The sequence below is a fragment of the Zootoca vivipara genome, chromosome 3, assembly GCF_963506605.1.
Source record: "Zootoca vivipara chromosome 3, rZooViv1.1, whole genome shotgun sequence".
Classification (NCBI taxonomy): Eukaryota; Metazoa; Chordata; class Lepidosauria; order Squamata; family Lacertidae; genus Zootoca; species Zootoca vivipara.
The window spans coordinates 7,311,869-7,338,854 of NC_083278.1; the positions used below are offsets into that span (position 1 = coordinate 7,311,869).

The window sequence follows — 26,986 nt, forward strand, 5'->3', positions numbered from 1 at the left end:
ATGCAAAATATAAGAATCAGGTTTCACTTCCTTTTTTCTTTAAAATATATGAAAAATTTTGGTTCAACAAGCTAGTAATTTGGATAAATATGTCCTGGTTTTTGTTTTGCTTTTTAAAATCATATGGTATAAAAACTTGTCCTAAAAACAGCCCTAAAATTTTCCAATAGCACAATATTCAAAATATACTGGTATTTTACAAATTCCAAACATGTTTCTGGCATGACATTGCCCAAATGAACAGGGATTGCCAGCTTCTTTCACCTGATTTGATCAACCAGACCTGACACAAGTTAGATAATGTAATGTCGGTGCCTCAGTTTCCTTATGTGTCCTATATTATTCCACAGCAGGTCCATAGCTGCCAAGTTATCCCTTATTTTAAGGGATTTTCCCTTATGCTGAATAGGCTTCCTCGCGAGAAAAGGGAAAACTTGGCAGCTATGAGCAGGTCTGTAGGTGCCAACAGTGCACTCTTGTGCTAATGTAGATACAGACAATTTGTGTTTAGAGAACAGGCAAGCCCATGCAACTCCATAATAAAAAGTTATCACACACAATACATCAGACATGGAGAGCTACACTCATGAAGCAGATCCTGCGAAGACTCAAAGGACTTTTAAGAGAACACATTCCAGTCCCTAGCCTTAAAATGCCCCATCACAGACGATTTCTGCACCACATAATGGCTTAATGTGCTCTTACTATGTCACATCTGACCATCATGATTGTCCCCAACACACACTGCTGCACTAATGCAACATCCAGTATTTGTTTGCTACATTGGCATAGCAACAGCTTCCATTATTGGCCTATACTGTACATTGTTTTGAATGTTTAAGAATGATTCCACCCCTCCGGTGAGTCTATCTGTAGAGCTACTAAATACCAACAAAAATCTAACTGTTTCGTAGTTTGACATTATACTGACACTGCCCCCACTCCACCTACCCCGCCCCAACCCCGTGTAAAACTGTATCAAAAGGGCCTCTTAGTTAGCATCAAATGCTAATATAATTTCATCATGTACAGTATTCCTATTTGGTCAAATACTAACTTATTTTGGCAACTAGCTGTCCACAGGTATGATTTATATTACTCTTTCTACTATGCAGCCACCCTGTAAAAGATATCAGTCATTATCCTATATTGCAAATACTGGGGAGAGAGAGAGAAGGGTGGGGAGCAAAGGTTAAGAAAGTGGCTTGATTAAGCCATCTTGTGAGTTCATGGTCAAGGCAAGATTCAAACTATGTAATTTCTAATTGGTAGGCGAGTCTTTTTACCAATCTACTACACTCTTGTCAGTCCCAATATACAGTATTGATGACTCTTGCAGTTGTCTTCTAACACAGTATCACATGAAAAGGCAACTACAGTACTTGGACTCACAGTATCTATGTTTAGGGTAACAGAATCACAAACAGCATGTGAAACACCTTTGCAACTTAATGCCACAGACTATTACACCCATTCAAGCATAGGAATTGTCCTCCACTACAGTAAGAATGTAAAAATACTATTACTGCTACAGCACTGAAGAGTTCGTGTCAAAGTATAATATATTACTTTCCAAAATCTGGAGACTAATAATGTCATCACATGTGGAGGAATTAGTATAGAATTTTCATTTGTATCCACCATTTGAAACAGATACTTGGTCAAATCTGCCAACAGTTCACATCTTGATAGATCAGTCACACAGCTAAACACACAGCTCACACAATAGTCTAGGAATAACTCATTCATTTCTGGTTCCTCACAGCCATAGGTTTCAAAAGTTCTGAATCACAAAAACAACAGCAAACAACCAATACGTGCCAACAAAACCGGCCAGGATGACCACTTAGGAAGCTCCAAACAACCCCAAAATAGAGAACATAAAAATAAGGTCATTCAAAAATTATGTACGGCAGAAACTTGAAATGTCATGAACTTCTTTCCTTCTTGTGTAAAAGTCTCTCTCCATAAAACTGCAGTCACATAATGTTTATTATCGACACAACCAATTTTCAGCAATATAGAAGCACCAAGCAAACAAAACCCAGTGTGGAATGAAAGTAAGTGAGACTAAAATGAATGACAGCTCTCCAAATGAGATCCGCCTCAGAGGCCCATCTGCAACTAAGTAAGAGTGTGACTGTTGCCACACAGAAAGAACAATTCAAAGATACAAGGCAAGGCAAGGTCAGATGGACAACCATCTGAGTTGTGGCGGGTGGGGGTGTTTTTCAAGGGATCCCTTGCTTCAACATGACACCTTCATGTCAGGAGCCCTAACTGTTACAGAAAAAAAGTAAGGGCTTATTTCTGCAACAGTTTTACTACAATGCAGTCTGGTACATCCACTTTCTCCTCACTTCACCCTTTCATTAAGAAATGTGGCACCCATACTGTCCTAATGCTGTAGCAGTTTGGCAAGAAAATGCATGTTGTTAATGTCAAAGGATAGCACCAACTTCTTGCCAGCTCCCATTCAGGCTGACAGCTAAATGTGTGAAAGGGCTTGGATAAGGAGAAGTTGCCCCCCTCCCCTTCCTTTGTTGGGGGAGCAGTAAATCACTGAAGGAACAAAACTCCCATTCTTTTGTTAGACTTATAGGAATACTGATATATGACACAGATGTGTTGCACTCATTTGAATTTTCATAGGAATCCCACACCGAGTAAACAACTGTTTTAATCCTATCCTCCTTCCCAACAGAACACAGTGGAAAGAGAATACAATATGTAAGTGACAGCAGTGTAGGTAGAAATTCCACACTCTTTAGCACTAGTGGACTAAAAACTGGCTGTTTCCTGCTGCTGCAGGCAAACTACCCAGCCAGCCACTGGCTGAGCTGCAGAGATTTCATGGAATGTTCAAACAAAGCAGGAAGGGGGGAAAGGACATTCATGGACTATCAATGTACCTGCCCTGAAAGGGGAACGCTCAGCATGCCTGGATGAAAACATCCCACAGGAGTAGGAAGGTCTGAGCATTACTAGCAAGAAAGAAGGGATGTTAGGAAAGAAGCAAGGCTTTAAAGTTGAATAGATCCTGGAGTTAAGGAAGGTGATGGGGGGGGAGAGTCAGTTGGCAAGGCAATTAAGAAAATAGTGGTCTGGGATGTAGAAGTCAGATAGAAGATGGCATATGTATGAGGAACGTGGGTGGAAAAGCATGGGAGCTATACCCACAGAAAGAGCAGTGGGCTAGAGAACAAGTTGGGGGGTTGAATTTAACCAATTACACTGAAATAACCAGCCAAATCTTTGTCTAACTAGCATCAGGCGTATCTGATCTTTCGTGGTTGCCTATTATTCCCAGACATACTTCTCTTACCATTACTGTAATTTTAATCTCCCTCAGTAAGTCTAGATAGGATCACCACGTTTTGCTATGTTGTTGTATACATCATCTATTCCTTTCCCCGGATCTCCATTTGCAGCCATGTCGTTGTACTTTTATTACAGTACTTGGTCCACCAACTATTCACTCTATTTGAAATTTTGGTACCCTGGATATTTTAAGGTTATTGGCATCTTTATTTATACCAGCTCTAACAATATCCTTTATAAGGTGTGGCAACCAGGGGTCCAAGTGTGCTCACTTCATATATTAGCATAAAGTCTTTATGATAGTGCAGTTTTATCTTAAATACCTCCTTTTATGACCCCTATCATTGCATTCGCCTTTTTCAGTTGCCACACACTGGGTTGACATCCCCCCACCACCATAAGCTCAATATCTCTTTCCTGGCCTGTCACTGCCAGTTCAGATCCCATTAACCCAGGCATCCCCAAACTGTGGCCCTCCAGATGTTTTGGCCTACAACTCCCATGATCCCTAGCTAAGAGGACCAGTGGTCAGGGATGGTGGGAATTGCAGTCTAAAACATCTGGAGGGCCGAAGTTTGGGGATGCCTGCATTAACCTATATGTGAAGCTTGGGGTGGGTGGGTGTTTCATCCCAATCTTTATAACCTTACATTTGCTTACACCGTTTTACATGTCAATGTTCATTTACACACTTTGGACAGTTCCTTCTGAAGCACCTGACAACCCCTTTTTGTTTTTACCACTCTAAACAATTTGGTCTCATCAGCATATGTGGCCATCTTACCATCCAGCATTAAACCCCAAATCATTTATGAACAAGTTGAAGACCACTGATCTCATTACAGGTTCTTGGGGCTGCACTTTTCAGTGCAAGTGCTCCAGTATTTCCTTAGTTTATCCTTTGTACAATTCATGGTGACTCTCCTCTGCTCATCTTTCCCCTTCTCTATTGTGCCTTGTCTTTTTTAGAATTTCAGTATCTACTTGTATCTTTACAAAGCACTTAGGAGGTTGTAAACACTCGACAAATAATGAATGTGATGGTGCTCCCTTGCAATGGAGCTCTCCAGGAGAAACAGAGGCTGAGAAGCTATTTTGTCATTTTGTCCCACATTCTCCAGGTGGATAGCTGCACACATAGGTTTCATGCACACATTCTGCATTACTGTACCATTGTATTTACAGTACAACATTAACTGGCACTGGCATTTTATATAATGACATTTTACATTGTATTTACCTTTGTAGCTACTTAAACCTTTGTAACAGTCACAGGTGGCAGTCAACGTTTTAAGCAACTAGGTATTTTTATGAGCCCTGAGGCAAAGCACACCAACGAGCCTCAGAGGCAAGAGGGGTGAGAAGCAAAGGGGAATTCACGAGGAGGGAAATTAGCAGTACGTATTGGCTTATCCCCTTTGTTTCCCTAACTCATCTTTCATTTGCCAACCTCTTGTTCACTGTGTGGGAGAGTCAAAGATCACCTGGCTTCCACATGTGGAAGAGATGGATAGTAAATATAATTTTTAATGTGCATTTACTTTGTGTGAATGTATAGAAATCCTCAGAGCTTAACTAACTCCACAAGAGGAAATCATTTTTCTATTAAAACTGCATTTGTGGCTTTAACACCTTGCCGTAGGAAACACTACTAGAACTTCTGGCTGGCTTTCTCTTCTATACAGTATATGCATCAAAAATAATATGCCAATACTGATTGAACATTTAGGCTGTGACATATACAGTATATGAATTTGTTAAGTGGCACAGGAAAACGGCCATACAAGAGCATGAATCCAAAGAATGACACAGCCATGCTGAATTCACAACTTTCAACCTGTATTTCTTCAACCTAGGTCCCCAGTGTCAGAAAGCAAGTTACTTCTGAAACTGTGGAGACTTTCAAAAGCAATTTGCAGTCTGGTGGGGGGGGGGTGTCTGCTGTTCAAAGGGGGGGGTCAGTAACTCCACTAAGGGCATCCAAGATATTGGAGACACCTAAGTACTGTAGCTCTTAGGATGCTAGCCCAAAATTTTAACAGGGAGGCGTATACACATCTCCAAACAGAATGCCCTCTTGAAGACAAAGAAACAGTACCTTCATGTAAAACATCAGCTTCTGTTAATATATACACGGTAGCTTTCTATTGCACATATAGATTTATATACATAATACCCAAATTTATCCTGCAAGTGTAGGATATGTTGGGCCATTCTCATGAGCATCTAAACAGCCTCTCCAAAAAGTGGCTGAGATCTTCTTTTGGGGGTGGGGGGGGTGGGGGTCAGGACATCTTAACCTCCCATAATCCATTGCTTAGCCTCTAGTCTAGGCCCTACACACAGAATCATATGTCACAGTAAATGAACAAAAGTCTGCAATAATAATACGAAATGTTTCACCAAGGAATTGACGAATGTGTGAATACTCTGAAATTTCCATTAAAGGTTTAATCCTTACATGCCAATTAAAACATGTAAGAGGTAATTGGTATACCAGAGGATATTGCACCTATTACTGTAACACAGAAATCAGCCCTCTGTCCTTTTGTACACAATAATAATCAGCTACAAAGCAGAAAACCAATCTCCAAGTTTAATTACAGAATGAAGTACTAGTTTTAAATTCATTAGTATAGCAGACTGTACATGAAACAGAAATTGTGTGCCTATGTTATGCTGAAATATCCAACATAGATCATTATTTTATATCAAATTTGTATGAAGGACAGCAGCTTAATATTCATAACATGCAAGAAGGATGACTACTGAAATTATTCAGTAGTCAAAAGTAAGACTGTTTTATACTTTAAAAGTGAAGTTACTTTTTTCAGTAAAGGTTTCTGGATCAGAATTCCAGGCTGCAATTCTAACAATGCTTTTGGGAACATAAATTAGACTGAAGTCAATGCAGTCCAACTACCCCATAAACAGAACCCCTAACAAATTAAGCATTAAAAAATTCCTTCAGTAGCACCTTAAAGACCAACTAAGTTTTTATTTTGGTACGAGCTTTCGTGTGCATGCACACTTCGTCAGATACACTGAAACAGAATTCACCAAACCCTTATGTATATTCAGAGGGTTTCAGAGGGTTCGACTCAGACCAACACAGCTACCTACCTGTAACTAAAATTAAGCATACTTAGGCTTTATTTAAAGAAGTTCATGTGTGGTTAAAGCTCAGTTATTTCAGTGTGACATAAGCATATTTCCCCCCATATTTGCCAATGTTATACCCATGGAATCCCTTTCACATGTGTGCAGCTTACGTATGTGCATGCAAGGCCACAAATTCCATGTTGTGCATACAGGGCCAGCTAGCTAAGACTTAAGCACAACTGGCAGGATTTTAAACAAATAATTTTATTATTTGTACAAAATTATTGTTTTATACAAATAATGAAATTATTATCATTCTGAAAATTGTGTCCATGTTATTTTATTCCTGCCTCTCCACTTTGTCCCATTTTTACATATATGTTAAAAGCAAGCACATTGTTATATAGGATTATTATTATATATAGGATGAATAGAAAATAATTTTGCTTTACTGTTTCCGAACTTCTAGTACTAACTGAATTTCTGGCTGACAATTACAAAAAAAAAAAATTTAAATGTCCTAGCCCCTCCTCTTATGTAAACCTTTCCCTGATAACAAGCCAGTTTAGAAATCCAAAATACACAGCCATTGTGAGCACCATCGACTATGTGCTCTGCTACACCACTGGTTGAGTAGTTTGTAGAGCCAAAGAAAGGAGAAAGAGTCACACCATTAGGCTGGAAAAGGGCCCAGGCCTGCTTCAGGCTGCTGCTTTATGGCAGGCATGTTCTGCAACATGGTCTCAACATGGGTTTATTCTCTTTTAGTTTGTTCTGCAATAAGGTAAAGGTAAAGGGACCCCTGACCATTAGGTCCAGTCGTGACCGACTCTGGGGTTGCGCGCTCATCTCGCATTATTGGCCGAGGGAGCCGGCGTATAGCTTCCAGGTCATGTGGCCAGCATGACAAAGCCGCTTCTGGCAAACCAGAGCAGCACATGGAAACGCCGTTTACCTTCCCGCTGTAGTGGTTCCTATTTATCTACTTGCATTTTTGACGTGTTTTCGAACTGCTAGGTTGGCAGGAGCTGGGAACGAGCAACGGGAGCTCACCCCGTCACAGGGATTCGAACCGCCGACCTTCTGATCAGCAAGCCCTAGGCTCAGTGGTTTAACCACAGCGCCACCTGGGTCCCTTTGTTCTGCAATACTTCCCCAATATTATACCATAACAAAAGCGGGACAAAAAATAAACCAGAACATTTGTGGTGTAAAAGGTCACAGGATTTCAGCAGGTTACGGGATGGGTGCACTGACTGGAAATGAAGCAGTGTTTTTATAAGTACAAACAGTGTTGAAAGTGTGGTAATGTGTGACATCCCCCCCCCAAAAAAATAGCATCATGAGCACAAATCATCATTATTTAGGACCTCTGGAGAGGACCCCTAATTCAAGTGCTGTCTGATCACATATGCAGCAAAGTTGGTAGAAGAATGTAATCCCTCTTAAAAGCCTAACACTTAGTCTATATATCATCACAGCCCCAAACAGGTGTTCTTTATTTCAAGCGTCAAAGCTCAAGAGTGTGCCTTATTCATGAAAAGTGAGGGGGGATGAAAAGACCTGGCAGATCTACAGGGACAGCTCTCATCCAAGAAGAGATACTGACCTTGCTTTTTGTACAATTAAAGTTGCCATCATTAGTAGCTTCAGGTGCAAAATAACACACTGCTGTCCTATGAAACAGACCTCCGGCCTGACTTGGTTGGGGGGGGGGGGGAATTAACGTACTGTCATGGTATCATTAATACAGAAAAAGAGTCAAATACTGTTATCTTAATATGATATTCAATTAAGTTTTACTCAGAGTAGACCCACTGAAATTAATGAACATGACTAAGTTAGAGAATTTAGTTGAATGTCACCCTTATTCTTTCCCCCCTATTTCTTCCTTTTTAAGCACACACACACAATTTCAGGAGACTTAAATGGGAAAGAGCAGCAGGAGTCGTTTTACCAAAAAAATAAGAGCAAACCAACAGAAGAAACACGTTACCAGTATTAAGATTATGAAACCTATCCTAAAAGCTTTATGCCTCTCTGTGCATCATCTCTCTCTCTCCCTCTCTCTGTCTCTCTCGCACAATAAGAGTACAGCAAATGATTAATTAATAAGTTGAACAACAAATTTTAAATTATAAAATCTGCTAAGGCATCTTAGTTTTGTTCTAGATTTGGGTCCCTAGAGTATGTGCACCATTAACATCTGACCTAAAAATTTACAGCCCTTCCCATAAAGCTGCTGGTGACCATCACCAAAAATCAACCATAATACTGGTCTATACTGAAGAGGAATTGCAGCGACTTAACACCATTACTGCTTAGACTGTTTTCAGCCAGTGGTAAGCCACACTGATGCAAATCACAGCTTAGCTTGTCTCTGAACTACAGGTAGGTGTTTGCACTGATCCAAATAAAGCATTATGCTCCTCACTTCTGGATAGAATCCCTAGAGCAGGAAAAGCTCCCAGAGGAACAGAGTCATTAACATCTTGCCACCTCAGACTAGCACACAGTAGGAAGCCACCAATTGCACTGGAAAGTTACAATTTTTCCATTTCCTTTACACAGTCAGCATAAGACTTCCTTTGTAATAAAACAAAAAATAAAACCCCACAAATCTCCAAAACACACACACACCTTTGAATGCCCTCACCCACTTTCTTTTTTTCTTTTTTCTTTTACATCTGGTCAGTGATTTCCAAGTATAAATGGAATGCGGAAGGCCTTGTCCAAGAGCATGTGTGATTCGCCTTTCTCTTTTTCTTGAAAGAAATAAAATCAAATGCCAAAGAAAAAAGCCAGCCTTCATTCCCAATCTGCAGCTGTGGTGTTTTAACACCCCACAACCACTTCAGTTCCATTGCTGGTCAGTAATACACTCACACTCTGTGTGTTCCATAGCACCTACATAAATCAGTAATTTTTTCTTCCACTGGGTTCACAAGCAATGAACAAAGTCCTCCATGTGAAGGAACAAGGCACTGGACACGAATGTAGCATGCCTGTGTGTTCTTTATGGGCAATTGTGCAAACTGTTTTACTGCTCACCTCTGGGAATAAGAGCATCCTCTTCATACTAGATCTACAACTACTGCACAAAAATGTGTGCATATAAAAGATTGGTAGTATAATTATCCTTAATCACTGCCACACCTGGCAACAATCACCAGTCAATGGTCCACATTGGCAGCTGTCCATCAAAAGCACTATGTTGTAAAGACTGGGATGCACTGTCACTATTATAAACACCAATTTCATTTCAAAACTGGACTTATTGTAATAGCACGAGGGTGTCGTCACTGATCACCAGCTCAGCTTTAGCTGTGCACCGTTTCAATGCAGCGTCACAGAATAGATGTTCCACAAAGGGTTGTCAAAATTGCGCTGACCCTTTAACAGAATAATCACACAAATTTAGCAAATAAAGCTTCTCCCATCAGGTAGACAGGAATGGTGAAAGTACCAACAAATGTATATACAGTATGTTAAAAGCACAAAGGGGTCAAAAAAAAGGGAGCAATGCACACTGGGATTTTTCAAGGACATTTACTCTAGCACTTCCCTAGGCCTCAATTTATGATGCTTATAGGATCAGATGCAGACTTCAAATGTACACTAAGGGACTGCAGTCCTTATATCCTGCACTCTCACCACCAGCTCAGCACTATTTTACATAGCTTGTGAAAGACCAAGAAGTACGCCCTATACACCAAAACAGAGTATTGGCAAATATAGAAAGCAAATGTATAAATAATTCATTAACACCACTCTCCCTTCATTACATGCCAAGCTCAAAAAGGGAAAGACCAATGGTTTCTGCTAGATACAAGTGCCTTCCTCTTTCAAGCCATAAGAGATATTTCTACCTGACTTGTATCTTGACCTGACAGAAGCTTAAATACCCCTGAAAACAATTCTCACTGATCGAAATGGAACTTATTTGGAGGGTTGTCTCCTGTCACAATCACAAAACACTGGACTGCTACAGTATTCTCTGTATGTAGCTGCCCCTGACTGATTACTGCAAGAAGAATATACCTGGGGCCTGCCTTTTAACAGGGTAAGCCACCAAAAACAGGATGGGCCACACTGCAATGGACTCACTGGTTTCAGTGAATGTTCTTGGCACAATCCAAGGTGCTGATTTTAACCTACAAAGCACAAAATGGCTTGAGTCCAATATGCATTTATAAAGACTCTCCTTCCCAGTGATACACCACAACCTCCAAAATGAGAAAACATATTATCTTCTGTACAACAAGCTTGAATGAAAAGTGAATGTAGAAATATAGGCTCATTGGCTTATTTCCCTACTTTGGAAAGCCTAGCCATCATGTAGAACCAATGTAAATTGTTTCTATTTAGACAAGCATCTTTCAATGGCAGATGTGTATGTTTTATTTCAGAGTTTTCAATGGTTACTAAAAGTTGTGGGTTTTTCCAATTTCAGATTTTTCTGACAAATTAAAGAGAACAAGGCAAACTTTCAAATCTAAGAATCTAAGTCAACTGACAATGCACTAGGGGCCACATTCAGTGGAATATATTAATAATAATAATAATAATAATATTTCTTTATTTGTTGTATTTATACACCATCCATTCTGCTAAAGCACTCAAGGTTGTTAGAGTTTAAAAGTACTTAACATTGTCAACTGGATCATCTCCAGCTACAAGCTTCCTGACACTCTCAAAGAACTCACAACAGGTGATATAACAACAAACAACTGTAGACAATGAACATATATCTTAGAAATATATAATTCTATAACCTAGTTGGAGCAGGAACCGACAAGCCACTCCAGTATATCTGCCAAGAAAACTCCATGGACAAAGACAACTGGCATATAAAAGAGTGCCTGGCGTGCTCTGGTCCATGGGGTCATGAAGAGTCGGACACGACTAAACGACTAAACAACAACAAAATAACCTAGTTACTGGCAATTGTTATGTCTAGTGTTAAATACCATGTGAGTTTTGAAAGCACTGAGTTAGCAAAACAGTTTTCACAAAGTACTTAATACCATGGTTTTTAATATTTGTACTTTGTGCCTCCCTTTAACTCAAGTGAAGGATTGCTACGATATTAGTGGAATGCCTCTTTGGGGCACAAATCCAAGGACCTACATCCTGGAAAATTTTCACTACAGTAAACTTTTTACAAAATTTCTTTTCCAGAACAATTTTATCACATATGTCTTCTGGAGACACTGTTGAATGCAAAACCTATTCATAAAACAAAGCATACACTGGTCATTTTTTCTTGGTATAGTAGGGTTTAGCAATTTCCACCCGGACACTGTTTCCAATGGCCGAATCTGGCTATGTCCAGGATATTCCGGACGTATGGAAACCTACGGTATAGTGACACACACACCCTGCAAAAAGACGCTGAAAAACAGGATAATATAGTATAGCATTCTATATTACCTTTTAAATCAATGCACTATTAAATTACTTAAAATGCAACATAGCACAACTGGCTGTCCACTCACTCAACAAGACTTCCCCCCTCCTCCCCCTTCAGCCTCCCAAATCCTAATCTGCTCCAGAAGGCTTCCCAAAATTCCAGAGCAGATTTTGAGGGCTTGTGTGTGGTTGCAGGGTGGCAGGGGACGGGAAAGCCGCATTATGCAAGTGTATGTCTGTTCTGGCAGACAGATGCAAGTAAATATCACCAAACAACCAAAACATACCCAATATATCTTGCTAATATCAAGTGCAATAGTCTAAAAACTGCTAATTTGTAGCATTCGTAAAATTGATCCACAGAATCAATTTTACATAAACATAAATATTACAGACACATAAATATTTATGCTCAAAACCATACTAAAATATAGGTTGAAATGGTAACCCATACTATCAACTCTAAAATCCAAACTTAACACTTTCTGAAAAGTCTTTTAACATTTGGCTGAGCTAAGATACTCAGCTGCAGGTTAACATGAAATGAAGCATTGAGAAGCCTACTTTATGCTGTCAAACACATCCAGAAAAGTAAACTTATAGTGACTAAAGTGTATACTGATCTCTCAAATAGGGCTGCATAGGCAACAATCCCTAAATCACTTTACTCAGAGTTTTTCTTGAGTAAGGCTGGAATCCTAAATAAACATAATAGGAAATAATTCCACTGCAGTTAATTAGACTTGCTTCCAAGTACATGTCACCAGGACTAGGATGAGCTGACCCATAACCCAGTTACACCCAAAGTAATTTGACATAAGCCAATTGAGGACTTCAAGTTCCATTCAAATAAGCCAGACTTGCTTCCAAGTAATGAGTTTGGAATTAATATGTTAGGTTGCAAAGGTTACAAATTTGAAAATGGAATAGGTGAAGCAAAAAAAAGAGGCTGCATATTTTACTGATTTACTGTCTTTAATGGGACTTACTCAAGAGTAAGTCTGTTTCGAATTGGAGGCTTATTTAGGATAATATGTAAAGCATGTAGATGAATAGCATTCTGGATCTTGACTTCATAAACATATCTCTCCAAAACCAAAATAAATAAAATAACCCCCAAACAACCAACAAACAAGACTTGACATGTTGAGTCTGAAGAAGCTGATACAGATCTAACATGTCAAGAATTCACACACGACACACTAACAGATGCCAGACCCTAACTAGACATGATAGATCATAATGAGATTTTCCAGTGATCTCAACTAAATTAAGAAAAGAAGCCTGAATGCACTGCAAGAGCTTTAGTTTCACCTAAATTTTCTGCATTTATCTGCTTCCCTCTATAGAAAGGCACACTTTTCAAGCCTATGTATCAGAGTTCTAAATTAAGTAGCTGGTTTAGGAGAGGCACAAGAAGTTAAACAGGCTGGCATACCTTGGGAAACAAAAGGCATGCTCTTACAGCCCTGAGTTACTTTCTTAGTTAAAATATTGTTTCATATGGAGCTTATTGAAAATAATTTAATTATTCTCAGTTATCACAATGAACTTCAGAGTACTGCGTTATCTAATGCACAGAAAGAGAGTATTAGAGGAAAGGAAGTGGGCAGGGGCAATTTTAAAAAAAAACATGTCCAGTTTAACATACAGTACTTGAGATAATGATAAAAAGAGAAACTTCCTTGGTATTACTACAAAGCACAGAATTGTCTGGCTTTCTATCATTTTGTACATATATAAGTAATGAGAAAAAGTGAAAAAAGGCAGGAATTAACTTTATTCAGGCTGAGTACAGAATGGCTATAGCTATCTAGAAGAAAATATATTCAAATGAATAAATACAATCCTTTAAACTGTTACTGTGCTAATCAACAAAAATCCATATAGTGTTTTTACAGATTTATTTTAATTTATTTTCTTTTTAAAGCAAGTATCATTCCATATCACTTTTTTAAAAAGAGAGTTTGAGTCTAGAACCCTAGAACCGGACACTCAAAACACACCAGTCTGCCCACTTTTGGGGTGGAGGTGTTTTAACTTTTTAATATTGTCTTTTAATGTTGTAACCCACCCTGGGAACTTAGGGGGAGGGCAGGTAATAAATAAATAAATAAATAAATAAATAAATAAGGCAGTTAAGAACACATAATCAAAGCGTTAAACACCCAGCTATAAAAAAATTAAGCTAACTCAGTGCTTTCAAAACTCACACTCACATGAAATTTCATTTTAACTGCTTTTACTAGTTATTTCAGTAAAACATATGAGCATATGCATTCACACAAAAAGGGCATCTATGAAGTGATATTTGGCTGAACTTTGCATGCATGCATGCGCATGCACACACACACACAAACATACACAGGGTGCATGCTTGCTATTCCTAAACGCGTTCATTGGGGGGGGGGGAACACTCACAAAATATGCTTTCATGAATATCTGACTCACATACTTCAGTCACTGAAAAGTAGAGCCTGCAAGTGTGATGTTTTACTCAGAGTAGACTTGTTGAAATTAATGAACATTAAGGCCATTAATTTCAACAGGTCTACTCTAAGTAAAGGTTAGTATACCACTCACTGAGACTTCCTTCAAACAAGAACCTACATTTTGCATTGCAGCTTGATTGTAAAAGCTCCAAATTTCCTAAGTAGTAATGTGTTTGGTTTAGACTTGAAATGTTTTCTCCTTCACAACTAAGAAAGTCAAATAATTATTTCCACAGCACTTAAGAAGAGCAAAATATTGTTATATTCTAACAAATGGGGAAAGACCACTCAAAATTAGCAGGCATAAAAACACTACTGCACACACAATTTTTCCAGACCCTTCCAATCATGCATACTCACATAGTTGCACATAAATTTGCTTTCACGCTTAGTTTTGCTGTCATAGTCCCATTATAACTACTCATTAGGATTTACTACAGACATCACAAAGTCTTACTTTCAGAAGATTTCTCAGTGTTGTGCTATCATGATCTAAAATGTGAATTGAATTGTCTCAGACACTGGAATATGCCAACAAATGTTTCGTATGACAACACCACTTACATACAGCAAATAATCACAACACTGAGAACAACAATTCTCCCCAAAAGTCAAAGCAACAAAAGTTAATAAAATAAAACAGATTAAAAAATGAATTTCACAACAAATTCATATTTGCTATATTTTTTCTGTACAATCCTAGAATGCTTTTATCTGTTTTGCATTTATAATGACTCGTATATTATCACAAACATACAAATAAAAATGTTGTTTATTGTTAAATAATTTGTTTTCAAGTGGCAACTTCAGACTTTAAATAAAATCTAATGCGGTAACCCTAACATGGGGATTAAAATTAAATCCAAAATGTTTGTACAATTGCAACTTTACCAAAAGGTCCAAGCTTGTGAAAAAGTTATGTGTTAAACACAACTGATGATTATACCTCAACTCATCTACATTTTTCTGGAACAGCAGCTTTTAATATATGACTGTCATTTAATTCTTTGAAGCTACAATTCCATAGTCACTTAACCTAAGAGCAAGTACTATGAGACTCAATGAGGCTTACTCCCAAGAAAAATTGCATTAGATTGCACTGTTAAGACTAAAACCCAAAATACTTGGGAATAAGCCCCATTGACTGCAGCAAAACTTAATTCCTAATAAACGTGCACAAAAGTACACCAGGCATATTACCTGTGTAACTTGTACACCATAACTCATAAGCAATGCATTCAAATCTCCGCTAAGCTTTTTGTTTTAAAATTCTGCAACACAATGAATTCTGCAAGTTTACCTAGAAGCCCCACTGGTTTCGAACCCAATCCTCTATCATGTTAAGATGAAATACTTGGGCTGACACCCCAGCCTCACAAGTGCTTACCTATACATTTCTATCAATCAACAGACCTACATTCAACCAATTATGCTTAGTGACGCAGGCTAAACAGTAAACATTAATATCCAAATTAAACTGTACTATGGAGACATATGTCCAAAAATTTCAGTGAGAAAAAAAATTGACACAAAATGAGCAAGATGAAAGACTTTGTTTTTTGTTTTTCAGTAACCTACTACCTGAAAGAAAGCTAGGTATTATTCATCCATAATGTAAACATACTGTAAAGTGTGTGTGTGTTCCAAGCCCCTACCCTGCTTTTTAAGTGAACTATGTCAGCCTAAATGCAAGGGCTGCTTTTATCACAAATACATCAACATCCCACAGCCCATCTAGGGCCAGCTAACATATCAAGGTTGCAAACATTTAAGACTGTAACAAAAATGACTGAGACTCTAGTCTAGTACTGTATCAGTTTCCTATCCCTTCAACAATTTCCCTGACAGTGGAATCAAATAATGTTGAATTATAGACCTCCTCACAAGAAGTCTTATTTCATGTTCATTTTTTTTATCGTTTCTTTGCTAGCCCCTATAGGAATCTGGCTGTTTGCCAGTTTGCATTTATATTTCTGTATACATAATTGGCATGCATGTGAAGATTAAATGATAATTCTGTCAAACATTACTATTTTATATTTGTTCAAGTTTATTTTATATAAGAAAAATACTGTTGCCCCAATAAATGGCATGCATGCTAACATACTTTATTTGGATTTGTGCTAGTAATTTTTTTATATATTGCACTTTCTTTAAAAGGCGAGTCTATAAAAGCTACCTGCATACACATTATGGAAAGGCAAGCGTCATAATCTTTTACAGTTCACCCAGTGCCACCTGAGAGCAAGACGAAGTAACTTAACAGCAAAAAGTCCCATGGCAGTGGTTGACATGTTTGGATTACTTCCAAAACTGATACTCCTCAGTGATTTAGAGACATGCTTTGTTATTTTTTAGTATGGAGTTGTATAGTATTGCATACATTTCCCTACCAACAACAAGCCAACAGCTCTACCTTAAAGCCTACACAATTCCAATACCAATTTTTTTTTAAAGGCATTTCAGTCTGCAGTACAAAACAATACCTCAATTGAAATGTGGAGAGTCCTTTATATATATAAAATAACATGCTAGTGAGCTCTAATTTTTGTTCATTGTCCAATGCTATGCAGGAAAACTTTATAAAACATATTCCTGGCAAGTCCATAGCAGCCCATAGAAACAAAACAGAACTTACTTCTAAGTAACTATTCATGGGATTAGTCTGTACAACTAATGGTTCTATTATTGCATGAACTTCATGTAATGCATTTGTTTATTTTAAAAACATAAACATGGCATTGAATGTCAAGTTGCAAGCCTAATGCTGTAACTGTACAGTCCCATCCGCATAAAGTTTATCTCCACAAAGGTCTGTATGCATCTATAGGCAATTCCACATTTGCAAGGGGGTTGCATTCCGAGGCACTGCATGCGTCGGTGGGACACAGGTAAGCCCACTGTGCTGCCCCACTCCCCGCCCCGTTCTCCCCCCTTCTGGGGCAAAAAATGGCACGCATGTCTCAAACGCGCATGAATGGGGAGTTGTCTGTACATGCATTTACCACAGTCTCACTGCAGTTCACATAACTGAAAAAAATGATTTTTTGATTACCGTAATACAGTTGGTGTCCTAAGGGGGTGGCAGCAAACTGCTATTCTTTAAAAAAAGAAAAGTATTCTGAAATACTAAAACAGGGGTGGTCTAAAGCTGGGCATGGCCCCAACCATCAGTCAGATCAGGCCCCAGCCACGGCCCCCAGGGGTTCAGAAGGGCCACCCACCAGCCAAACCCACCTGTTGCAATACTCACTTCATGCCGAGCTCCAGAGGCATTGCATTAGGGGTAAATGAAGATGGTGGAGTGGTCGCCACAGATGAAAAGTGTGCTTATTCAAAAGTGGCATCACTCACTAAAACCCTGTCTGGGTTCCTGCACTGGAGCTGGTGTGTATGTTTGTGTTTTGTTGGACTAGAGCATGGGTAGGCAAACTAAGGCCCAGGGGCCAGATCCGGCCCAATTGCCTTCTAAATCCGGCCCACGGACGGTCCTGGAATCAGCGTGTTTTTACATGAGTAGAATGTCTCCTTTTATTTAAAATGCATCTGTGGGTTCTTTGCGGGGCATAGGAATTCGTTCATCCCCTCCCCCCCAAAAAAGATAGTCCTGCCCCCCCACAAGGTCTGAGGGACAGTGGACCAGCCCCCTGCTGAAAAAGACTGCTGACCCCTGGACTAGAGCATATCAATGGCACTGTGCCAAGTGTCCCCTGAAGTCTGGTGCTGGCCCTAAAGCCAGCCCAGGGGCCAGATCAGCCCCTCTGCTTTTTTCTGGCCCAAGACACCACCAATGTTAGCAGTGGCAAAAAGAAAAAGAAAAAATATCAGTGTTACACAGCACTGGATTTCTTTTCTGCTCAGCTCAGCTCCCTGATGTGTGGATTAAACCTTCCCCCTGCCCCACATGAGATCAATCAGGGAAGGTGTGCTGTCTATCTGTGTGTGGGGTGTGTGTGTGTGTGTGTGCATATGTTCAAGACTGTGGACTCCGAATCCACTTTTGTCACATACCACTGGTGCTGGAAGGCTGGCAAAGGGTGAATCCCAGGGACCAAAAAATATGAGCCATATTTGCTCTAAAACCTGTAGCTAACAGTGCACTTTTCTGTGAGCCATTTCTGTGAGAACAATTGTTTGACACCCTAACCCAGGCATCCCCAAACTGCGGCCCTCCAGATGTTTTGGCCTACAACTCCCATGATCCCTAGCTAACAGGACCAGTGGTCAGAGATGATGGGAATTGTAGTCCAAAACATCTGGAGGGCCGAAGTTTGGGGATGCCTGCCCTAACCCAAAACACAGTTATTCAGTTGGTGTGAAAATACAGATTAGCACATTCCAAGTAGCAAGTTATCACGGCATGCATATAACTACTTGCAGGTAGTGCTCTGTAGCATCCTATCCAATGGTAAGGAGAGTTTTATCACACACCATTCATTCATTCATTCATTCATTCTTTCTTTAGTTCATTTAAAAGGTCACCACTTGGCAGGACATTGCAGACAACTACCGGTAGCTTACCAAGTGGTAACATTCATGTGGTGGCTGACACTTTCTAAGCATCTGCCTGTATTCAGAGTCACTATGGTGCCGATAGAATTTACCTCCAAATAAATGAACTTACACCCTATCCCAACCATTTTTACAGAGATGCAGGTTTTTATTTTTTAGCCTAAGACTAGGCTGAAAGGATTACAGCCATGCAGAGCAATGCTAGGCATATTTATTCAGAAGTAAATACCACTGTAACCAAATCAACAGTAAGTGTGCTTATGACTGCAGCCTTACTTAATTAACAAAATTTATACACCAACTGATTGTAAAAATTAAAAAAAAACCTGAAAGACTGAGGTTCACAATTTTACATGTGATGCCCAGACTTGATGCAAGTGTACACATCTGGTAAAATAAGGAGAAAAGTAGGTGTTTTTAAATACTGTTACCCGATTTTCAAAACTTAACACAATTTTTAAAATTGTATTACACACTACAGCTGCAATCTTGAACACATTTACCTGGGAATAAGTCCCAAATAACTCAAGGGGGCTCACATCTGAGTTGACATGCATTTCTATTAGTTCAGAAAACTCTTCTAAATGTTACATGGAAGTATTATTGAATTGCAACTAAGTAAAGTGTTTACAAGCAGCTATGCCACAAGTATCTATTTACAAGCATCTATGCCACAACTTTACTGAAAGTTCCAGATAAACATATATAGAACTGAAGCAAAACTGTACTATTTATCCAGAAATGCTTATAATTTTTGAAATCTACGTACACTTTATCACACCAACGGCTGTATAAACAATATATGAGACTTAACACAAAATTGTTATAGAGCAGCAACTATACCAGTATAATCTGTGCTCTGTGATTTAAACATTAAAGAACTAATCATACTCCTCACCTGGGTAAAATGGGTTGAATTTTAATTACAGTAGTTGCTACTTCTGTCCCATGGATATTTACTTGTTAAGCCCTATGTCAAACACACTTATTTAGAAACAAGTACCTCTTCATTCAATTGGTTTTGCTTTTAACATAATATCTGAGCAAAGAAAGAGGAATGCAACTATGACACAAGCCCGTAACTGCGTGGCACTAAAACCAATATTCAGCCTTGTTTCTCAGCACTAGAAAACAAGCTTCAGACCAGATGAGTGGATGAATTAGAAGTGGTTAAATTATTTGGTTCCATTGGATCCCAAAGCTAACTAGCCAGCCTCCCTACCTGCTTAAAAGCAACAGGCATGTCAAGTCCAGAGAAATAAAACCCAACCCTGTCATCTCAGTACAGCTAACCCAGCATAGAATTGGAGAATTGGAAGGGACCCCGAGGGTCATCTAGTGCAACCCCTGCAATGCAATAATCTTTTGCTCTACCGGCTGAGATTCCTTCATAGTTGGGCCCACTGATGTCAACTGAAATTTAATTCTTTCTTTTCTTTTCTTTTTAGGGTGTTCACAGCAGCCATTTTAGGCCCCTGGGAAGGGGATTCTACTCAAGCTGCAACTTTGGAACTGAATGTCAAAGTCTTCCTCAAAGCAGCACCTCAACACACACAAGAGCTATTTCCCTCAGCTTCGGTGCTAAACTAAGCCCCCGTTGCCAAAAAACAACAACAACCCAATAATATTCCTCAGTGGCATATTCTGCCTGTGTAACTCACGAAAGGCTTCTCAGAACCTCCCCCCACCCCCACCCCTCTGGGCCAAAACTTCCCGAATAAAAACTTGCTGGCGCCACACCGATCTTCCTATCGATAAGAAATACATTGGAAAATGATTAGTTACAGGTAGGTAGCCGTGTTGGTCTGACCTAGTCGAAACAAAAAATAAAAATAAAATTCCTTCCAGTAGCACCTTAGAGACCAACTAAGTTTGTCACAGGTATGAGCTTTTGTGTGCATGGTATCTGAAGAAGTGTGCATGCACACAAAAGCTCATACCTATGACAAACTTAGCTAGCTGGTCTCTAAGTTGCAACTGGAAGGAATATTTATTATTATTATTATTATTATTATTATTATTATTATTATTATTGGTAAAGGAGAATGAAACAACTTCCTAAGCAGTCCTCGGCTTTTAGCATGGCGCATGCAAGTACTTTGTAACAAATAGGATGGGGGGGGCATCCGGGACACAAGGGACATGAATCTTCCCGCCCCACACTTGCCAGCCAGGCTCTCCTCCTGTCACACCTTTCGAGGACCCCTGGCCTGGTGGTGCTTCTTAGGGCAGGGGGAAAGTCTCCCCCCTCTTCTGTTGTTTCATAGTATTTCTTGTTAATACTGTATAGTGTATATCGTTTTTCAAACACACCAGCCGACTCGGTTCAGCCGTGGGCCACGCAGCCCTTTCCCGCTCCGTAGGGACGAGGAGGGACGAGGCGCGGCGGGCGGCGGGAAGGGAGGTCACCGAGCCTCCCCCAACCCCCAATGAATAGGCCCTGCCCGGCCATGGCAGCAGGAGCCGCAGAGAGCTCCCTCCTCCTCTCGCCGGCTCCCCGGCTCTCCCCGCTGGGCGGGCGCAGGCCGAGAACAGACACAATCGCCAGGGGCTTCCTCTGCTTCTGCTGCTGCTGCTGCAGGGGCTGCTGCTTTCTCTCCCCTCCGCCGCCCGCGCGGCTTTCCCATCCTCCCTGCCCACAGTTTGGCCCATTGTCTTCTTCTCGGACACGGCGTCAGGGCCGGACTAAACCTCAGCGGGAGGCCGAGGGGGGAAGCAGCCGGGCGGCCTCCCTCGGCGCGTCGCCCGGGCTCGCTTTCTCGCACTCTTCTTCCTCCTCGGAGAGGAGAGGAGCGAAGCACAGAAACACACACACAACACAACACACCCAAAGGGGAGCGAAAGGCCTAGCCGGGCCAGAGCGCCTCTCGCTCCTCGCCATTTTCGCAGGCCGTGAGGGGATCCCCTGAATGGAGCTGGAGCAGGGCCTCCTTCCCCTGCGGCCGCCCTCGCTCGCTCTCTCCCCGCCACCCTCCTCCAGCGCCTCACGCGCCTGAGCCCGCCATTTTCGGCCCGGCTTCACTTAAGCCTCTCCGCACCCTGGGCCCTCTTGTTCGCCGTCCCCACAAAGGGCCTCACAGCCCTCTTTTTTCTCCCCCCCCCCCCCCGCGACTCTCGATCCAGCCAGAGGGGCCTCAGCCCTCGCCGCGGAAGCCGCGACACCTGCCCACCGACACGTGGCGACGACAGGGCCGCTCCTCGGCTGCCTAACCGAACCACACCTTCTCTAAAAAAGATCCTAATTCAAAACACATTCCTCCCTAAAGAATTCCGGGCGCCACACAGAACCGCCATTCCCTTGGCAGACTATAGCTCTCAGGATTTGGGGGTGGGGTGGGGGGCCTGGGTGTTTTCAAGGAGGGGGCATGTTGGAAGGGGTTGCAGATTTCGGACAGGAAAGCACATCTCCCTGGGAAATAACTGCAGCTGACCCCTCTTGCTCTCTTTCAGCTTCTATGAATCCTTACGCACCAGGTCACAGGCAGCAGACTAGTCCAGCGTGGACTGAACTTCCATTTGAAATCATGAGCCTATGAGACTCCTGTAAATAAACTTTGGAAATCAGGAAAAATGCAAGCGATTTTTGTGAGATAAAGCAGCCCAGCCGGTCCCACCTTTACAGGTTTCTAGCCCATGAGTGAACTTAGCTTTGTTTGACTTGTCTGAACCCCAGAAGGTAGGTTGCAATCCACTGGGTCCTAAAGCACAGTCCACACACACACACACACACCCTGCATTTTTCTTTCCAACTTTTGCTTCCTTTTCTGTTCCTTGGAATCTCATAAGTTTAAGATCAGACACTTTCTAGAAGTTATTTTCTAGGGAATAGTAAGTGCAGGCAAATGATGAATAGGTAAAGGTAAAGGGGCCCCTGACCATCAGGTCCAGTCGTGTCCAACTCTGGGGTTGTGGCGCTCATCTCGCTCTATAGGCCAAGGGAGCCAGCGTTTGTCCGCAGACAGTTTTTCCAGGTCATGTGGCCAGCATGACAAAGCTGCTTCTAAATACTCCCTCCCCAAAAGGCAAGGGCCAAATGTGAAAACTTTGCAAACACACATAGGCATTTCTTGCAGGAGGGAAGTCCAGACAAGCCCTTAAGAATTCATTGTATAGTTAACTTACAGTACAATGGTCTACATGTCTACTCAGAAGTAAGTCTCTTTGGGTTTAATGGGGCTTGCAAGGATTACAGCCTTGCCTTTCTTGGCAGAAAAAGATTCATGGTGAGACACTCTGCACACCAACCAAGGAGCAAACTTAGTGATTTATGCATATACTGTAAATACACAGGGTGGTATTCAATTAAGTTTTATTCAGAGTAGACCCATTGAAATCAATGAACCTAACTTAATTTCAGTGGGTTTACCATGATTAAACCAAGTCAGATTAAAGTTGACTGGAGCTTTGGTGCTCTACTAACTTGCAGGAGAAGAGTGACAGAAACAAACACCCCCCTTACACAGTACTACATAGATGCACCACTGGTTATTAAAGGAACCAAAATGTGATATATATAGTACAAGCAGCATGTCCCCCTTTACAGCTATTTTGTACAACTTTCTATAGCTTCACAACAACCATGTGAGGTAGGTTCGGCTGAGAGATGGTGACTGACCCAAGGCAGGAAGTAAGCAACAACAATGATGATTTAGGGGAGTTTAAAATGCGAGGCTGCATGTGTTCAGATTATTATCATTATTAAAAATGTATATGGCAAACTGTTTTTGTTTGCTACATTCCAGTCTTTAAATTTTACAGCAATCAAAGCATGTCGGCAGGGAGGATGCCTGTCTCTCTGGCTTCAAATATGTTTCTAGCGTCTCATCACCTCTTTGTTGCCTGTGAATACTATACAGTACTGCATTTATGCAGTTACAGATGTTAATTTTTAATATATCTCACATCATCCAAATGTTGTGTTGCTGTTGTTTTTATTCTAACATGTCAAGAATGTAGCAGTGGAATGATGGGGTGAAGACCTGTGCTGCACAATTAAAAGTGCTGTATTTTTTCTAGGGAAATGCAGCAGCTGAAGGAGGGGGAATGCTGGTTAAGTTGATTGTGGCAGCAATATGCAGGGAACGCTTATTAGTTGCTTTCCCATCCATGGGGGTGAGTTGCTGGTGGTGGTCTAAGCACCTTTCCTCCAAAGAGTTCATGATTTTCCCCCTTTCCTTCTTATGCCCACAACAGCCCTGCGAAGTAGGTTGGGCCAAGAGAGAGTGACTGGCTCAGAGTTATCCAGTGAGCTTCATGGCTGGGTGGTGATTTCAAACCCCTTTTGCTCAAAAAAGTTTTTTTTTTCTATTAAAAAATAGTAGTTATGAGATAATAGTAAACAACTGCAACTGATGAATGCACTGCTTACTTTTCAGCAATTTAAACACTGAATTTATCCAAGCATGAACATCTGCACAGAAATGCTGTAAATCTTCAGTCACTCTTGACTCCATCTGAGACACCATGCTTGCACTGAATATATAGTATTGCCAGTTTAAGATCAGCTGATTAAAGGCCTGTGGTAACAGAACTGGATCCTGAAACTAGATTTCTTTGCATGGTTTCAGGTTGGAGAAGAGCAGGGCCCTTGGCCTTTAGCACTGCGGGACAGGCAAAAATTAAACAGCTTATACCTTCTCTAGTACAAAACTACAAATATGGGGAAGGCTTCGCCTTTGACATTCTGTCTGTCACGGCATATTACCAGTTGGGTGTGACCTCTGGTTTGTTTTGAGGCCATCCTCCCCCACCTGCAACAGCAGGTGTCATAAAGTGCACGCACTTTTTGTGCAAATCTGAACGCCTCTTGCGAGTGGAGCAGAGGCCCCAATCCACACACGCTGCACGGGGTCAACAGAACCCCTGTACTCTCCCCACTGTGGGTTTCCTTCCCCACAACGACCATTCCCTTCTGGCTTGCTCTGCCCCCGATCCATTCGCTCTCCAATGTGCGCAACCCGATTTTCCGCATCCTACCAGGGCCCGGCCGGCACCGCCGTTTCTCCAGCCCAGCTCCCCTAATCCCAGCTGCCACACAGGCACGTTAGGCTCTGCGCGATCCTCCAAAGCAGCGCAGATCAGAGCGTTGGGTGGAGGTTTAAATGTCGCCGCTTTTCTCCTGGCTGCCCTTCGCGCAACTGGAGCGCAAAGATCGCCGGAAGGGGGCGCCTGCGCGCTCGCTCCCCCGGCTTTCTGTCGCGGGAGGCTGGGTGCTTAGGCATAGACGAGACGAGAGCCATCCTCTTCTCTCCGACGTGGTGGACCCAGCTACGGGAAGGCAGGCTTCTCGTCCTCCCACCGAGCCCAGCCCAGCCCAGCAAAGAGAGGAGCGGCCTCTTGCTCCCGGCGGCTAAGGGCTCTGCCGTCGATGGCCGAGCAAAGGCGGCGAAAGATACCCAGCATTGCTCTCGAGACAACTAACGTGGCACCGCGGCTCGCGCAGCACCTGGAGGGGATTTGCCTCCGCAGCGCAGCCTGGTCGAGCCACATTCGCCAACAGAGCGAGAGGATCTCTCGCACTGCGCTTCTCTTAGACGTCGCTCCTGAACAGGCGAGAGGAGGAAGCGGCGCAGCACATCTTCCCCGAGAAGCGCCCACGCCAACCTCTGCAACACGGGCTGCAAGCGGCCCGGGCCGCCCGGCCAACAGACGGGGCGGCGCGCGCGCATGAAAGGACCTGTAACTTCTCCACTGAACTTGAAGCCAGTCTTCCTTGGGGCAGGGGCTTGTGCTAAAGTAAAAAACGAAGGACCGGGAGCCACGACCCCGCGCGATTTTTATAAACTGTGAGGAGCATGAGAGGGGCTCTCTATTTCTGTATAAACTGACCAGACCACCTCGCCCCCAGTCCAACTTCTCAATCTCAAGTCACTGGAAACGCAGATGCGCCAATAAACTGCGGGCCAATCTCACCTAATAGCGACAAGAGAAGTATCAAAAGTTTAAAACGGGAGAACTTTCGGCTCCCGGCGCCCTTTAACCCCTTCCCAACCCTAAAGCTATAACGGGCTGGATATTTAGATCGTCATTTTTGCGACGGGAAGGAAAGGGAAGGATGCGGAAACAGCTGAAGATAAGGGTCTCAGCGTACCAATAATATAAAAGAAACCCTCTTTTCTTAAAAAGAAAACAGAAACCAAAAAAACAAACAAACACAAACCCACATAAGTTCACTTCTTCAGCTTTCACTTTAATAAAATAATGGTTCGTTTGGAAAATGGGGTATAAATCTTCATTTTGGAGGCAATTAAAGTGTTGATTTCATTCGTGCCCCTGAGCGATTCTTGTAATTTGCTCAAATAGCTTTATGTACCAAGCGCTCCAGAGCTTTTAGAAACCCATTTTCTAGTTAGACTTGTTGGATTACAATTGTTATTCAAGAGCAGCTCCCCGAGCTTTTCCTCACCCAGGGCTGGATTGCAACAGCTCCCGCCCGGGTGCTCGGCGTCCAGGCAGGAGCTCCGGCGGAGACAGAAAGGGGAGGCATCTCCCCAAACAGGGACCATCTCGCCTCTGTAGTGTCAGGAGACCAGCAGAGTACGCGCTACACGCCCACTTAGGAGTGGACACACAGACACAGCACAGGGGAAAGACACGGCTGACTCTACCAGCAGAGGCGCGGCGAAGCAGAGGCTCCATGCAACATGTTCCCTATATTAATATTAACATTTTGTCCACGAGCTTCTGGGAAGTCCATGGCTCAGCACGCGCGCGCTCCTCTTGCTCCGGATAGCCTCTGCTCGCCATGCCTCATCGCGCCTAAGTAAGGCGCGCCACCAAAGAGAGGGCATCCCCACGCGCCAGTGAGGTGCGCCTCTCACCAAAGCGGATCTAGGAAAGAACGCGCTAAGTCAACCCGACGGTGCCTCCTTGGGGATCCCAAGACGGAGCTGCTTCCAGGAGACCCAAGCCGGCTCGGCGGCGCCTAGCTTTCTTTTCTTTTTAACAAAAGGAAGCCTACAGAGCCGCAGCCCGATTGTCCCTTGGACCCTCCAATGTATCGGATCGTAAAGTAGCAACAACTCGAAGCAGCCAGTCGCTTCCTTTGAAAGGGAAACGGCTTCTGCAACTCAACAACAACCATTAACCATCCTGCCACCTTCCGCGAAGCAAGACCCCAATGGTCGCTAATTGCTGTGTTAAGGAGC

General features: G+C 42.1%; 1 protein-coding gene across 1 annotated transcript in view; it reads right to left on the reverse strand.

Annotated features, from left to right (window-relative positions):
- Window positions 1-26,986, reverse strand: part of MEIS1 (Meis homeobox 1) — a 150,764-nt gene that overhangs the window by 115,913 nt on the left and 7,865 nt on the right.